The 16,661-nt window shown below is 37.3% G+C and overlaps 1 non-coding gene across 1 annotated transcript; it reads left to right on the forward strand.

Annotated features, from left to right (window-relative positions):
• The first annotated feature begins 282 nt into the window (after positions 1–282).
• On the forward strand, positions 283–355 carry Trnar-ucg (transfer RNA arginine (anticodon UCG)). Its single transcript has one exon. It is a non-coding gene; the product is annotated as a tRNA-Arg (tRNA).
• Positions 356–16,661: the final 16,306 nt, after the last annotated feature.

Here is a 16,661-nt window from a genome sequence, read left to right on the forward strand (position 1 = left end):
CACAATTTACTAATTCTAGTTTTAAACCAAAGAAACGAAACGCATAAGCGCAACATAGCCTATTAATAAAAATATTTTCAATCGCTTAAATTTATTATTGTTATCTAGATCTACTAGGAATTAGCAGCATGACTGATACTAAAATAGTTCTTGCAATATCACTCAAAATTACAATTTATTTATATTTTAAAATTTTACTTGTTGGCTTTTAATTTTTAGCATTAATAAAATAACAAAGCTTACATTAGCAAGGATTTATTACTCTATAGCATTTACTCATGTGGCCCCGTGGCCTAATGGATAAGGCGTCTGACTTCGGATCAGAAGATTGCGAGTTCGAATCTCGTCGGGGTCGAAGCATTTTTTTTTTTCGAATGTGGATTTGAAAAGAATAAATTGAACTACAAAATGTTTGAAATATTTTGTTCTGTATCCCACTTTTGAAATGTGGAGAAATACATTTAAAATGTCTTCTCCCTTGCAAACGTGTCTGAATGTAGTATCTTATCTTATAGTGTCTTATCTTATAGTGTCTTATAAATCACAGAAGTTTCTTTGACAAGAAAAAAAAAAAAGGCCTATGTGTTAAATGACTAGTTTATGTAAATTTAAACTCTAAAAGGATTTTTTTGTTTGTTTGCTTATTCCGGAAATGTGTTCCATGACCACAAAGAAAAGAAAGATTTCTTACAAAGGGAGACAAGCGGAGTCATTTGTACAGTCATTTGTACAGTATCATTGATGAAAGCACTCTGTGGCTTTGTGCCAACATGGTGACATAGTGCATGGAGCCAAATGTGGCATCACGTTGTTTTCTCAGCTCTCTGAGGTTTAAATACATGAGATTGTTCAAATATGTATTGCACAAATGAGGAAATAATAATTTTATTGAAAAAAAAAACAGCAACAAGATTACAAAGAGAGTTTGTGTTTTCACGCAAACTCAGAGGCATGATTAACATGCATAACTAAATTGACACACGAAATTATCTTCTTTACAAAGCTTATATCAACTCACTTTGTATGTCTGCAGTATGTCTGGTAAAAGTGTATTTCTCCCACACTCTATCTCGGATCAAGTTGAAACTTCGCACAATTATTTATTGGCATAGGTGACCTGATCCTTACTTTTTTGTGGAATGAGAAATGAAACCATTTTCATGCCAATTTTTTTGTCGTTTTTTTTTTGCATCTTTTCGTTGATGTGGCCCGCGACAAGAATGTCAGAAATTGAAATGGGCCGCAGGAAAAACTAGGGTGGGCATCACTGGTCTAAAGTAGGTAGATGTACACTCAAAAAGTAATTCTAGACCATCAGAGGTTTAGCGCTCCGACTACCCCCCCCCCCCTCAAACGGTTCTTCCTTTCCTATGTTAATAAACATCAACGAGATACATTAGACGCAATTGGAACCAATTACAGCTGTTGACACAATTCGGTGGGTGCTTGGGCACAGCCAATTAAATCGCTTGACACATTTGTTAATGGGATTTTATCTGGTTGATGACAAAGAGCAAGATGCTGATGATACGCTACGATTTGTAAGTTGGTGGGTGGGGGGGGGGACTATTGGGATGAGGAGAAAACACTGATGCCTTGGGGGGGGGGGCTGGAAAGGCGAGGAACCCTGAACGTGGGAAACTAGTTGACGCTTGTGAACCATAAGGTATGAAACCATTGGCGTGGAGGAACCGTGCAAAGGGCAAGGAACGAGTGGGACGAGGAAACTTAGGAGAGTGAGAGAACTATGGGCGCTGGGAACCATCGGACTGGGGAACTATTGAGGCAGGGAGAAGACAATGGACCTCATTCACCAATCTCAAAAAAACAACATTTAGTCACGTGATCTTATTGATAAAACAACGAAAAAAAAACTGTCACGTGACAACCATCATGAATTTAACATGAGATCGTATATTATATAGAAGCGATAGAGCACCACGTGGCTAAATGTTGTTTGTTTACGATTGGTGAATGAGGTCCATTGTGATGAGAGGATCTTTCAGAGGATGAAATCTCAGCCTCAGCGTGTGTCCGGGTCTAAACAGTCGTTGGAGGGACGAAAAAGACCAATAGGGAGCCAATAGGTCGACATGGAAAATGCTAACTGACTCCGTGGCCTAATGGATAAGACGTCTGACTTCGGATCAGAAGATTGCGAGTTCAAGTCACGTCGGTGTCGGACTCCCGTTTTTTTTTCAACATCCTAAAATATTTCTAGAGAAAATATTTTTAGAAATAATATATATAAAAAAAAAAACAACTATGTAATTATTTTTAAAGAAACTCTAGACTATTATAAATCTTTCTCTGCTTATGTTTCTCCCCATCTCTCGTAGGTAATTGTTAGTATTGTGTTTGACAAACCTTATATTAACTCTCTCCGTCTGTATAAAAAATTCTGCACGTTAATTCTCCGAAACGCAATCTGGGATAAGGCTGAAATTTAGCACAATTATTTCTTACACTTGACAACACAAATTCATTTTTTTTTAAATGTAACCTATTAGTAAATTAACTAATCAACTATAAGCTGACTTAAATGCATTCTAGGTATCAACTAGTGAAACCAATTAAAACGCTTGAAGAACGTGCAAAGCCCACTTTTGTTTCTAATTTCCAATTTATAGATTGTAAACCGAAAATTTATTTCTAAATACAGGAATATTTGCATCATTTCCAAATAACATGCGCGATACCTTACGGTATATGGATGGTATTATTCAACAATTTAAGACAAGATTATAATCTTACGCAACGATATACAGGAACTATCTCTCCCACCTCTTTCTCTTTCTCTCACTCTCTCTCTCTCTCTCTCTCTCTCTTATATACACACACACATAAACGACACGCGTGCTAACAAGCTGAATGCCAAACTTCCCAGATTTTTTAGCGAGGTGCAGACAAAAAGGTTTTCGGGTTATTTTTAAATAAATATTTTCTTTCGCGCCTTATTAATGAACCCAACCTGTCATATTTTTTTTATTTGTGGAAACAAGGCAGACGTAGCCAATAGATGCGCGTATGTCGGTCAGGACATGTTGTAGTGGGGCGGGTGGGATGGTGGCCTGGTGGATGGGAGTAGATGTACAGTCCATATACAGGGCCGGCCTCACAAATTTCGGGGCCGGATTTGATGCTTGCGAGGCCACTCTTCTAGATTTTTGTTTAACAATAGGAACTATTACTATTACAGATCACTATACCAACATTTGTTATACAACATGCACAGGAAACAACTCAAACGAAATTGGCGGCAATAGGTTAATTAATGCTACGTCTAACATACGATAGGCCTACATTAAATATGTTAACCCATTAAGTCCAACATCGTTGAAAGCCTGTATCAAGAGCCTTGACCGATACTTAATGTAAATCGCTGGGTCCCTGCCATCCGCGAAGCCCAATTGAAGCAATCGGTCAAATCGACCTAAAGCGGACCTGCATATTTATATATATTCTAGTATTGCTCGTATATCGTTATACGATGATGACCACTATGTTTCCTAGGTTGGGGGGGGGGGGGGGGCTGAGGGCTTTGCTTTGTAATTTTGTGCCTCCTCATATGTCTGGTGAGACCTTAGTGAGCCTGGAATGTTTGGCTGCACACCGACAGTGGTCCAGCTGGACTTTGTGATAATCGTCTTGATTGTAATCTCCAGCTCTTGTCCTCAGCCAAGGCTTCTTGTTCTCTGCGCCATTCTAGAATAACAGTAAAGCCTCTTTAAGTTTGATACAAGTAAAAAAAGCAATATACAATCACACACATATGATACGATCGTTCGGTAACAATGAAACAATATAGTAACATTTAACAATAATTACACACTTAAGTTTACTGAACAATCATGATTACAATACAATAACAAAACACACACACACACACACTTCTAATGGACAACAAAAGTTAGACAGCAATCACACACACACACATACACACATGACAACAAGGTTACAAAGACAGTTTGTGTGGAAACACAAACTCAAAATCGGCCCCCGAAGTGGTCACCCAGGCAGGTAAAAAGGCAGGTTCTAATATTTTCGAAAGAACATCAGAATGAAATTCTATCAAAGACAAATTACAGAGAAGAGTGGAGAAATGTGGTTGACAGATCTTGTGTGGCTCCCCAACGGTCCAGCAGACCAACAAAGGATAGGTGAAAGTAAATGGGAAGTAAGATGTGAACCTGGCTTAACTGATGTCTTTTAATGAATATCTAATTAATCTAATTGTTTTGTAAAGGATCAATCTCTTATTCAAATCCTTAAGAAAAATACATTTCCGAAAAAAATTGTTAAGTTTCCTGTGTGTACCTGTGCATAGTGTATTTTATGCGATAAAATGAAAAACTACTAATTAATTGTTGTTTAAAATTATGCCCAACTTATTTGCTTTTTAAATAGATTTTTTCTCTTTAAAAAAAAAGAAAACTTTTTTGTGTGTAAATGTAGTAGAAAGTATGACAGATCTTACATAACTTAGCAATAAATATGTAATTAAAAAAATATTTTGACAAAAAATCTAAAACCATTTGCATAAATATATTAAAAATGTGGTGAATATCTATCTCCCCTTCTAAAGAGCCTCCAGTGTTTGTCACTATTAATAGTGAATAGTTGTAAAAGTGTTGTATTTTCATGAAAAAACTGCTTGCATATGTGATTTTAAAAATTCGATTTTTCGCTTTCAGAAAAAAAAAAGTAGCCGTTGCATCAGAACTTTGAATGGTCTAAAATATTATGGTGTCAGATTTTCACTATCTTTTCTAGTTTACGAGATCTAAACGGGACGGACAGATGGACAGACATTCCACACAAAACTAATAGCGCCTTTTCCCTTTTCAGGGGCATCTAAAAATCACATAATTGTAAGAAAAATGTTTCACTTCTCATATTCCCACTCTCTACGCCAGCAACTGAAAAAAAAAAAAAAGGACTTTGAAGAAGTTTTGTATGAGAGAGTACAGTTCAAACCTATATATCACCTCTGAAGGGACGAGTGAGCTAGATAGAACTAGATATGTGAGCTGTATCTCTCTGTGTGCGAGCATCTCTGCTGAACATACGTGTACTTATGGGGCGCCTGGAATACTTTCAGGGCCCGCTCCGCGACCCAATAAATCACTCGCAATAAACGTAAGATCTGCGCCGGGCCTGGTGCGCGAGACTGACAGGGCCCGAGGGCCGCGTCTGAAGTCTCTCCCCGTCTGCGGGGGTGTACACTTCCAAGGCGTGTCAGTTTAACTCACTTCTCAACACCCCCTCCGGTGCCGCCACTTCTCCTCCAGAGCTCAGCCTTTTGAGATTGTGACTGGGCTGTCCGTGTGCATTGCGCATCTCCTGGAGTCAGGCGTACCAGGCCATACCGAGCTGTCGGTTCCAATATCGGACGCAGTGGCTCACGCACACACGCTCAGCATCTCACATACGCACAATATTACAGACATAAACACACATGCATGGGCGTTCCCAAGCGTCCCTTGCCAAGCTGTTAAAAGGAGATGGTAATAAACTTGTTTAAATAAAAACGAACTCTTATTGCTAACAACATTAAAGCAATAAGGATTCAAAGTGTTTCCTGGTAGAAGTCTTTTAGCGTCCACTGATTGCGTTCATCATTTGGGGTCATTGGATTAAAGTACTCTGACCTTAGTCAACTGATTGCCTTTACTAATTGGGATCCTTTGATTAAAGTACTCTGACCTTAGTCCACTGATTGCAGGGCCGGCTCTAGCAATCGCTGGGCTCTATGCGAAAAGGCGGGGCCCAGTCTGGGTAAGATTAAACATAAAGTCAAAAATAAAATAAAGATTTTGTATTAGAAAAAAACATTCTTCTCTGCAATACATTTTTATTAAATGAAAACTGAACTGACAATACCGTTTTCATTTTTTAATAGCGCGAACGATAGGCAACCCCAAATGACAGTTTTGTCTATTTTTCAGGAGATTTTTATGATTTTTCAAAGAGATTTTAATAATTTTAATGATGTATGCAACCTATGCGGCCGCAGTGAGCCCCGCACTTTCAAGAATTAACATTCTGTCGTCATCGAGAAGTACATAGGCCTAGAAGTCTATTTATAAAGCGTTGGTAATGAGTGTGTATGTGTTTTTCGTGTGAGAATGTCGTTCGTATGTGCATCTATAATGTGCATCTATATTGTTATTTTACAGTAGTTACACTGAGGTTGTCATTTGTAGTCAAACCGAATTTCCATTTGATTGGATCAATAAAAGTTATCTTATCTTATCTTATCATATGCCCGCGCTAATTTTAAGTGTAAATTATGTTAAACCATTATAACGTATATATATAATAACAGGGTTTCCTCGGTCTCCTGATTTTCCTCCTGGAAATCACTCAAATTGCAAAATATACACACAAAAAAGTCTTGGAAATCGCTGAAATTATAATAATCTCCTGAAAACTCATAAAAATCTCATGTAAATAGACAAAATTGTCATATTAGGGTGTCAATCCTAAGCATGATAAAAAAGTATGCATTGTCAGCTTTCATTTAATAAAAAGTTATTGCAAAGACGAATGTATTTTCTAATACAAAATCTTTATTTTGACATTATACTTATCAGACTAGGCCCAGCGCAATCTATTTTGCATTTCGCAACTGTTATGGGCGGCCCTGGATACATGAAATAGATACATTCCAAAGTTATTTTTGTAGAAGTTACAATCAGAAGTTACGTTCAATAGTTAAGATCTTTAGTAACTCTCATGTTCCCTGTTTCTGCCCCATCCCTCCAACCCCTGTAAAAAAATTTCCACGTTCAGAATTTACCCAAGAAACTGGTTAATGTTTTGTAGGCGGTGATGTTGGAAGGCTTTTCTCCATTCCAAAATGCCGGATCGCCATGTTGTCCTGGTAAGACTGACATGTTTGGCATACTCGTCTGGTCTGCAGACGTCACTATTAAGCCTGGTGCTGGAAGCTGCTAGCTTCAGCCAGATATGTCTCGTCGGCTAATTGCTTGCACACTATTGCCAAGGAAAGCGGCTCGATGAGTGATTGAGTTATCTCCGCCTTTACTGGGAAGTTATAGTTTCAAACAAAAACAAGAGATCTTCTAATTACGTTATTAATTATAGATTTAGATTTAGATTTAGAATAAGATTTAGATTAAGTTTTAGTCTAAGTTTCAGATTTAGTTTTAGTTTTAGTTTTTGTTTTTGCTTTTGTTTTTGTTTTTGTCTTTGTCTTAGTCATAGTCTTAGTTTTAGTTTTAGTTTTAGTTTTAGTTTTAGTTTTAGTTTTAGTTTTAGTTTTAGTTTTAGTTTTAGTTTTAGTTTTAGTTTTAGTTTCGGTTATAGTTTTTTTTTTAATTTTTGTTTGTTTTTGTTTTAGTTTTAGTTTTAGTTTTAGTTTCGGTTATAGTTTTTTTTTTAATTTTTGTTTGTTTTTGTTTTAGTTTTAGTTTTAGTTTTAGTTTTAGTTTTAGTTTTAGTTTCAGTTTCAGTTTTAGTTTTAGTTTTAGTTTTTTTTTTTTTTTTGTTTTTTGTTTTTATTTTTGTTTTAGTTTCAGATTCAGTTTTATTTTTAGTTAGACCGAATCCTCGGTACTACTCGCGTTGTATCTCAACTATTTGGCACGGTCATAGTTTCCGATCCCGGAGTTTCATATAAAGTACACTCCGATACTCCTATATCATTGCTAAAGTAAGAACATATGCAGGACGCGAAAGAAATTCTTCTCGATTAGAAGGGAAACAGGGAAGGGGGAGGGAGGCTCGACCGACAAAAGTTTGAGAAGCATTGCTCTATAACCTTAGTAACTTTTTTCCTCGGATTTATTTCATTGCATTTTTTAATCAATTTTTTTTATTTTTCATTTTCTAGGCGTCTTTTACTTGCTAGAACCACAATTTGTTTAAGTGACAATTTGTTTGTGTGACAATTTGTGTGTGTGATTGTTTTTTTTTTTGTGTGTGACAATTAGTGAATGTGACAAGTTCGTCGATGTGAAAGTTTGAGAAGATTAAAAAGATTATTTCTTCAGCATTTAAAATTACTGTAAGACTATACAAATTAAGACACAATGAAAAATACACTTTAAAAAAAATGGTCAAATCTAGGCCAGTGAATGATTGTTTTAATATTGAGACGTATTTATTAAGACAGAAACTAACGCTTCAAAAAAACTTTAATAAATCTTTAGTCTTTCATAAATTCCGAAAAAAATAAATAAATTTAAGGGCATAAATTGGAAATATTTTTAAACTTGAAGATACAATTTATTTTTAAAAAATATAAAATACTTCAAAAAATGTTTATTGAAGCTGAAAACTCCCCAGTTACTATATCTCTCAATAATGTAGAATTTTTATCCCTTTTTGGTATTAAACAAAATAATTAATTAACAATAAATAATTGACTAATTTGTTATTTGTAATTTTTTAATTGTTTTGTTAGGTACAACTAATAACTCTGTAAAGTTTCAACTTGATCCAAGAATTGTGAGTGGGAGAGATAACGTGCTTAAAAAGATTTGTAACAGACAGACAGACAGAGTGAGTTAATATAATCTTTGTAATTATCTATAATATACTTCTATGCTACAACTAACGGACTGACACATTCATTGATCACGTGATCTTTTAAACTGCCGTACGTATCAGCATCAAATTTCGTACACACGTTTATTTAACCCCCTAGGTGCTCACTAAGAACGGTTTGTGACAGATTCGCAACCTGACGACCGCCATTCACGAAAAACCGCAAGGTCTATCAAACCTTTATTTATTTTTTTTCGGTATTTTTTTTTTTTTTTAGAAAACAAAATACGAAAAGAAATGTAGAAATTGGAACAGGAATTTGTAAGAAGGACTAGCTTGTTATTGTTGGCGCTTTTCCATTTTTTTTTTCGAGAAAGTGAGAGACAGAGAGAGAAAGCCTAGAACGGTACTTTGTAACACTTAAAAACAAACTGTCCTAATAGCATTAAAAAGATAAATCTAGAATCATGATCTATTGTCATCATCTCGCTACATTCAAAAGGAGTTAGATAAACAATGACCATAAATAAAACCAGATTGATATTTTTTTTTTATTAAGAAAATGTAGACACGGAGACGAGATTGTGGCCTTCAATTGAGGTGTATTTTTATACAAGGCCTGAAACTGATGGTATGAAGACATGTATTCGGTGTATAATACTGGACTCACTGGACCTTGCTTGCAGTAAGATTAAAGGGTAGAAAAATAGAAAACGAATAAATTGTGGCCCGTGTATTACAAAGTCAGAAAAAAAATGAAAAGGGGTGTTCCGGCCATAGTATTTACGCATTGTGCCGTTATGATTCAACAGCCTTAGCCGATGTGTACTGCTAAAATTTTGTAATTTAGAAAAAACTTGTTGGAATTTGCATAAATTGTTACGAATATGAAACATTCTGAGGTCTTTAATTTCTGTATTTATTTTTTTTATAGATGTTTCTTTGGTCAATGTGAGTACCTCTGGTCACATCTGGTGGTAGAACAAAAAGCTCGTCCGCTGTTTAATTGTTTTTTTGCTCTGTCTACTAAATTGTATTTGAAATGAAAATTCGCTTGACAAGATTTAGTACAGGCGACTGATCCATGGTACACAGGCCGTACCAGGACGGCATACACAGGCAGTACAAGGGCCAAAACCCGTGCACTGCAAATATGTCCCATCAATACTAATCACATCTAGTAACAATAGTTATGAGGGAGGGGGGAGCGCCGATGACAGGTTCAAAGGTCAGATTTCCAACCTTTCTACTCGAAGGCTATCTCAGGGGCATTTTGTTTATTCCACTAGGCCCGCTATCGCCCCCATCCCACCCCACACACACCTTTTCGCCAACCCCAATCAATAGCATTGGTACGAGAAAATAGAGAACACCAAACTGTGGGAGATGAGTGGACAGAAAAATATAGAAGTGCAGATCTTAGAGAGGAAGTAGAGATGGATTGGTCACACCCTTAGAAAAGATACCAGCAACAGAGCTAGGCAGGCCTTAAAGTGGAAACCCCAGGGAACAAGACGCAGAGGAAGACCAAAAAGAACATGGCGACGCAGTGTACTTGAAGAAGCCGAGAGGTCCGGGAAGAGCTGGGAAACCATCAAAAAAGTATCAAGAGACCGTGGAGAGTGGCGTGTTTTTGTCGAGGCCCTATGTTCCATGAGGAACCCAAAGGAATGATGATGAATCAATAGCATTACCTTGATCCTTACACTCAGTTTTCTTTCAGAAGTCTAAAGTTTCCAAAGTTTGGAATCATAAATGTTTTTTTTTTTTTAGTCTTACATCTAGATCGGCACCTTCGACATAGGGGTCACGGAGGTCACGTCTAGATCCAATATGACCCTTAAGTAAAGCAGATCGGAATAGAGCCACTTTGAATGTTAGTGTTCGTGCTATGGGAGTTGTATGGGATCGAGTTTAAATCTTTACAAATCTTCCCCCCCCTCCTCCACTTTTGTTCCACCCACCCACCACTTCCGCCTCCCTCCACAGTCACCATAAGGCTCAACTGCTTGCTGTAAGTCTGTTGCCAGCGAACGTCTGTTACTCACCAGCGGCACGTGTTGAGGCCATTAACGTCACCAGTGTTTGGTCAGGGGCAGTGGGGGGAGGGGGGAGCTCTGTCACGCTACGTCACTCATACCGGTCCTGACTGGCTGTGGTGGGAGGCGGGGGGTGTGATGGATTGTTGTCTCAAGAGTTACTGACCACAATACATTTATGATCCCCCTTCCATCCTTCTGGTTTTCATTGTTAACACTGGTTCCATGTGGACAGTTTTTGGTCTTGATTCTCAGCGTACTTGTTAATTCATTTCACAATTTGTTATTTCACTTTCTCCACCTACATTTGTTACGTTGTTGTTATTATTATTATTATTATTATTTCTATTTCATTATTGCTTCCTAGTTTTTGAGATATAAACAGGATTTATAGAACAGAACCAAAATCTTTTTTTTTTTTTCAATTCTCTGCGGTGACCGCTAAAAATTGTTGTAGTCCATCAATACGTGCATTCGCTACCTTCGAGTTGGTAACCGGAAATTGAAACTGTCTCATTTAAGAGTTGGTAACCATAGAAACAATAATAACAATAAAAAGAATTAGTACATAGACTATAATCATACACGTGCACGGCTAATCTTCACAGGGTGTCAGTGTTATTGTTTCTGTTTTTTAACAGCTTAAGAAAATCAGATTCTTTTTTATAATTAGCCTATTCAACTTGTAAATTCTTCATCGTCGAAACATGTGTAGAACCTGCAACCTGGATACGCAGCTCGAAAACGGCTCTAACGATTGTCCTAGAAATTTGACAGTTTATGTATATGCTTTAAAATGAAATTCCTAGCTCATTGGCCACACGGGGAGAATTCTGATTTGACCGTTATGAGTTTTTACAAATACAATAATTTTAAAAATTAAATTTGGTCTGGAGTTGAAGACATTCCATAACTTGAACACACCCACATACGCCAGCGGGTATTCCCACATGTACTCATATATAAGAGTGAAATTGTGGGTAAATAAATGATTGGACGCTCATGTTGCACACCACCTTCTACGTCTGGGTCTGTAGGCCTAGCATTAGAATTTTTAACATTTGCTTGACCAGAGTTGTTGTTTTTTTTGGGTTGGGGGGGGGAGGATGAGGTAGGGGTGAAATGTTCCTTTAAAAAAATAAATCTATCATTTATTAGTTTATATCAACACGCCCGAACAAGACACTGGCCCCCAAGGCCATCCTATAGAAGAAAAACTATACGGAGAACTGCTTGATCTGGAAACCACTGCGCGGTTTATCTCAGATAAAGGATTACTGATCTGAACCCTCCGACATGTACAATGAGAACGAAGAAGAAGAGGAAGAAATTCATTAGCTATTAGGAGCAAAATAATCGCCCTTGTAGTTGCTGATCAGCTAGATATATAGGAGGAACTGTCTTTAAAAATAAAACTATGTTACTTCTTTATGTTTCATTTTGCAGACCTCATATCCGTCCTGGTTTAGATACAAAATAAGCTCAGCTCAGCTCATCCCTCCCTCTCATTTAACCCCAGCTCGCCTGTCAGAATGGCCTTAATGTTAATTGTTGCACACAGCAAATCAGTACGCTCCTTGTCGACTGCAGAAAATTCATTTTACGCAATTTTGAAAGGAAAAGCAAAAGTCGTTAACATTTTTTTAACATGTAAGCTAAAAGAGGGGGGGGGGAGGCGGAGGACAACTTCTGCCAGTAGACGAACATGCCAAGTTGCCGCTGAAATGCCAAAAGTTGACAGTCTGTGTTGGCAGAAATATTTGACCGATCTCAAGTATCTGGCCATCATACTGTTAGCAGTCTTGTCTACAGGCAGTCTCCTGGCTAGCTGCGTCGTCCATGCCAGTTTGAATTTGTAAATTTATTTTTTTGTTGGGATTTTGTTGTTTTTTGCTGCAGAGTTGGGTTTGACCTAGTGAAATGTCATTTTTTCATTTAAAAATAAATCTAATTGAAGGTCATTAGTGTTCCACCATTTTTTTTTCAAGCTTTTGGTTTAAGAGCTCGATGTGTATTCAAAACGTGTTTATAAGACTTCAATCTGTATGTAATGTCCACTATTTATAAGACTTCAATCTGTATGTAATGTCCACTATTTATAAGACTTCAATCTGTATGTAATGTCCACTATTTATAAGACTTCAATCTGTATGTAATGTCCACTATTTATAAGACTTCAATCTGTATGTAATGTCCACTATTTATAAGACTTCAATCTGTATGTAATGTCCACTATTTATAAGACTTCAATCTGTATGTAATGTCCACTATTTATAAGACTTCAATCTGTATGTAATGTCCACTATTTATAAGACTTCAATCTGTATGTAATGTCCACTATTTATAAGACTTCAATCTGTATGTAATGTCCACTATTTATAAGACTTCAATCTGTATGTAATGTCCACTATTTATAAGACTTCAATCTGTATGTAATGTCCACTATTTATAAGACTTCAATCTGTATGTAATGTCCACTATTTATAAGACTTCAATCTGTATGTAATGCCCACTATTTATAAGACTTCAATCTGTATGTAATGTCCACTATTTATAAGACTTCAATCTGTATGTAATGCCCACTATTTATAAGACTTCAATCTGTATGTAATGTCCACTATTTATAAGACTTCAATCTGTATGTAATGTCCACTATTTATAAGACTTCAATCTGTATGTAATGTCCACTATTTATAAGACTTCAATCTGTATGTAATGTCCACTATTTATAAGACTTCAATCTGTATGTAATGTCCACTATTTATAAGACTTCAATCTGTATGTAATGTCCACTATTTATAAGACTTCAATCTGTATGTAATGTCCACTATTTATAAGACTTCAATCTGTATGTAATGTCCACTATTTATAAGACTTCAATCTGTATGTAATGTCCACTATTTATAGGAATCTTAAAATGTCGATCTGGTCTTTTCAAGGTAAACTATTTTTCCTATTATAAGATTTCCCGACAAAACCAACGTCTAATCTTTCGACTCAGGACCGGACACAACTGAATGAGACAACACATGCACCGGAAGCTCAAATTGGAACCAGTAAAATCTGCCCATGTGAAGTATCACCAGAGAATGCCGACCAGGTCCTCCAAAACTGCTCTCTTTATCAAGAGGCACGTAGAAGACACTGGCCCCAAAACACCCCAATAGAAAGAAAACTATATGGAGAGCTCCCTGATTAGGAAACCACTGCGCAGTTCATCTCATATATTGGTCTAGTCATCTGAACGCTCCAACATAACAATGAGAACGAAGAAGAATTAAAAAAACTAAAACCTAGCCTATATTGAATGAAATTGTATCAATTATTAGGAATCAGATAGATATATACTATCCTCCGTTGCGTAGCAGTTTCGGTTGTCACCTTAAATCTTGTCAATGCTCGCCCGTCGCCGACTTGTGTGCTCCGGCTTTGCTTTTTTTTTTTTTTTTTTTCGACTATGAGTGGTTTTTGTAACGGGTCGCCCGCCACCGGTTTGTAGTACATTTTGCATATAATGTAAAATTAATTACGACTATTTGATTAACTTATTGGTGACGTTTGATTGAATCATGTGTTGTCATCGACAATGAATAATTGTGCAAAGTTTGAACTTGATCCGTGAATGGGAACTGGAAGAAAAAAGCATGTAACAAATTTACTCAGTCAGACGGAGTGAATCAAGTGAAGCGTGGTAAAATAAACACACGCTCGATTTCCCCGAGTACTTGGAGTTTGCAGCCTGAAAACCTCCTTAGGTTGTCACATGTACTGCGCGATCTCCGGACTTGGCTAATGACGGCATCCTTCGCGAGATAGATTACACAATCTGCTGGAAAAGTATATTTATATCATTATAATATTATTATTATGTTATATACATACAATAACATTTTTTTGTCAAAAAAGCAATCATGCATTATTTTATATAAATGTGCACAATAATCACCTTCCTTGCTTAGAATATCCTCCAATCTTTTGAGTATGAATAGTATTTAATAGTTTGTTTCGTTTGTTTTTTGTTGTTGTTTTGACAAACGCTAACATGTTTATAATTTATAACAAAACGTCCGCTTTCAGAATCAAGCTGCAAAATAAAATGAATCCATTTTTTTCCTCAATCTCTTTTCTAGTTTTTGAGATCTACGAGTAACGGAATGACAGACAAACTACACAAAACTACTCCTTTATGGGGCCGCTAAAAATAACCTTGACGTCGATGTCTCTAGAACATGAAGGAGCCTGCTGCTACGTAAGGCTCCTTGAAAAACTTTAATCCCAGAAGTGGACACTGCAAGGAAGACAGGGACACGGCGGAGATCATCCTGTACGAGAGAACAGGTGCAAACAGAGGTGTCGCTCTGTATTGAGATGAGGACACCCTGAGGAACACCTCTGTCACAGATGAAATGGTTAACTTATTGTACCATAATTTTGTGAATACAGAGAGTGGACGTGTAAACAGTGACCACGAGTTATGAGTTATGAATGACCGGAAGTAAGATCGAGAGTCTAGTAGAGTAGGTGAAATAACTTGCTTCAAGCAAATTAGTTTTCTGGTCAAGTGGAAGTCATGCAACAAATATGCTGGTCATTAGTCACTTCAGGCATAGGCATAGGCAAACTAGGCAGCTGCCTAGGACCTCCAATTGGTGGGGGCCTCATACAGGACATGTTACTATTATTTGAGAGAAGAAATAGCGACAAATCTTGTTCTCAATGTTGTAGTCCCTAGCTTCTTGATAAATTGCATAATTTTAGTTTTTTCGCTGTTTATGTTTTATTTTTATTCAGGGTCACCAAATTCACTTCGCCTAGGGCAGCGGTTTTCAACCTTTTTAGCTCGACGACCCACTAATACGATTCACCAGTAGGCCGCGACCCCCTACCTTAAAATGTATTTCGTTCTTAGGCCTAGTTAGGCTTTAAGTGTGATTCTGCTAATGTAATAAAATAATCAAATTTTAAATGTATGACGTATTGCCATAGCAAAAACTTTATATCGTTGTCTTCAACATTTATTTTCGAATGATAACTATATTCAAAAAAAAAAAGCAGTAACTATCAATCATCATCATCATCATCATGATGAAACTCCATTTGAGTGAGGGCTTGAGAGGCTCAAATCCTCTTTTGCAAAAGCTCTGGACAGAAACCCTGTTGTCTTGCGTAGTGCATAAACGTCGCCATACAGGTTGAAAATTTTTAGTTTCCCAGACCTGTCAAGACGGAGATCAGAAAGTCTGGGGCAGTCAAACAGAATATGAGGCACGGATTCCTTTTCTTCCTCGCATCGGGTGCACCGTGAATCGAAATTTGGCCATAGCCGTGAGAACTATGAGCCAACAAGACAGTGGCCTGTCCTGCACTGTGCTATAACAGCCTGCTTAGGCCTGGACAGCCTCCACCACGGGGAAGTGCGTTCAGGGCGCCACATGCGCTCCCAGACTCCACAGGCTTTTTGGGACTTGTCCCAGCACTGAAACCACTTTTCCATTTCTGTTTTTTGAATTACAGCCAGAGCATGATGAAAACCCACAGCCTGCCAAGTTGGTGGAACCTGCCCTCCACGGTGGGCCAAGGAGTCTGCAATAGTGTTACCAGTCACACCTATGTGACTCGGCACACACTGCACCACCACAGGGGTGCCATAGCGCTGCCTTACGTTGTTTGAGGCCATGATGATAGTATCGATATTTTGGGGCTATGGTCCAGGGCTTTGCAAAGCCTGTAGTACAGATTTTGAGTCAATGACCACAACAATCTGTGTTACCCTCAAATTTCCCTCGCCGAGTTGAGAGCCAACTATCAATGGAGAAATGTCTACCTTCAAGCAAAAGATTGTTCTGTATTTTCTGGTAATATGTTCGTGTTCTTAAATAGGCCTCTCCACACCCACCCCAACCCATTTTTATTTCGTTTTATTGAGGAGAGACAATCGCTTTGTCATTTATTTTGTAGCGTCCTAATCTGAGTAATATTCCTTGACTTCATACGTTAGAGTGTAAATGTTTACCGTAAAAGGTAAATGTGTGCTTGTTACAACACGTCAGAACTGACGAAAATTAAACAATGTAAAATAGAAGTAAAAACAACATTTTTCTATGGTCT

This window comes from Biomphalaria glabrata, chromosome 11, assembly GCF_947242115.1.
Source record: "Biomphalaria glabrata chromosome 11, xgBioGlab47.1, whole genome shotgun sequence".
In the NCBI taxonomy this organism is placed as follows: Eukaryota; Metazoa; Mollusca; class Gastropoda; family Planorbidae; genus Biomphalaria; species Biomphalaria glabrata.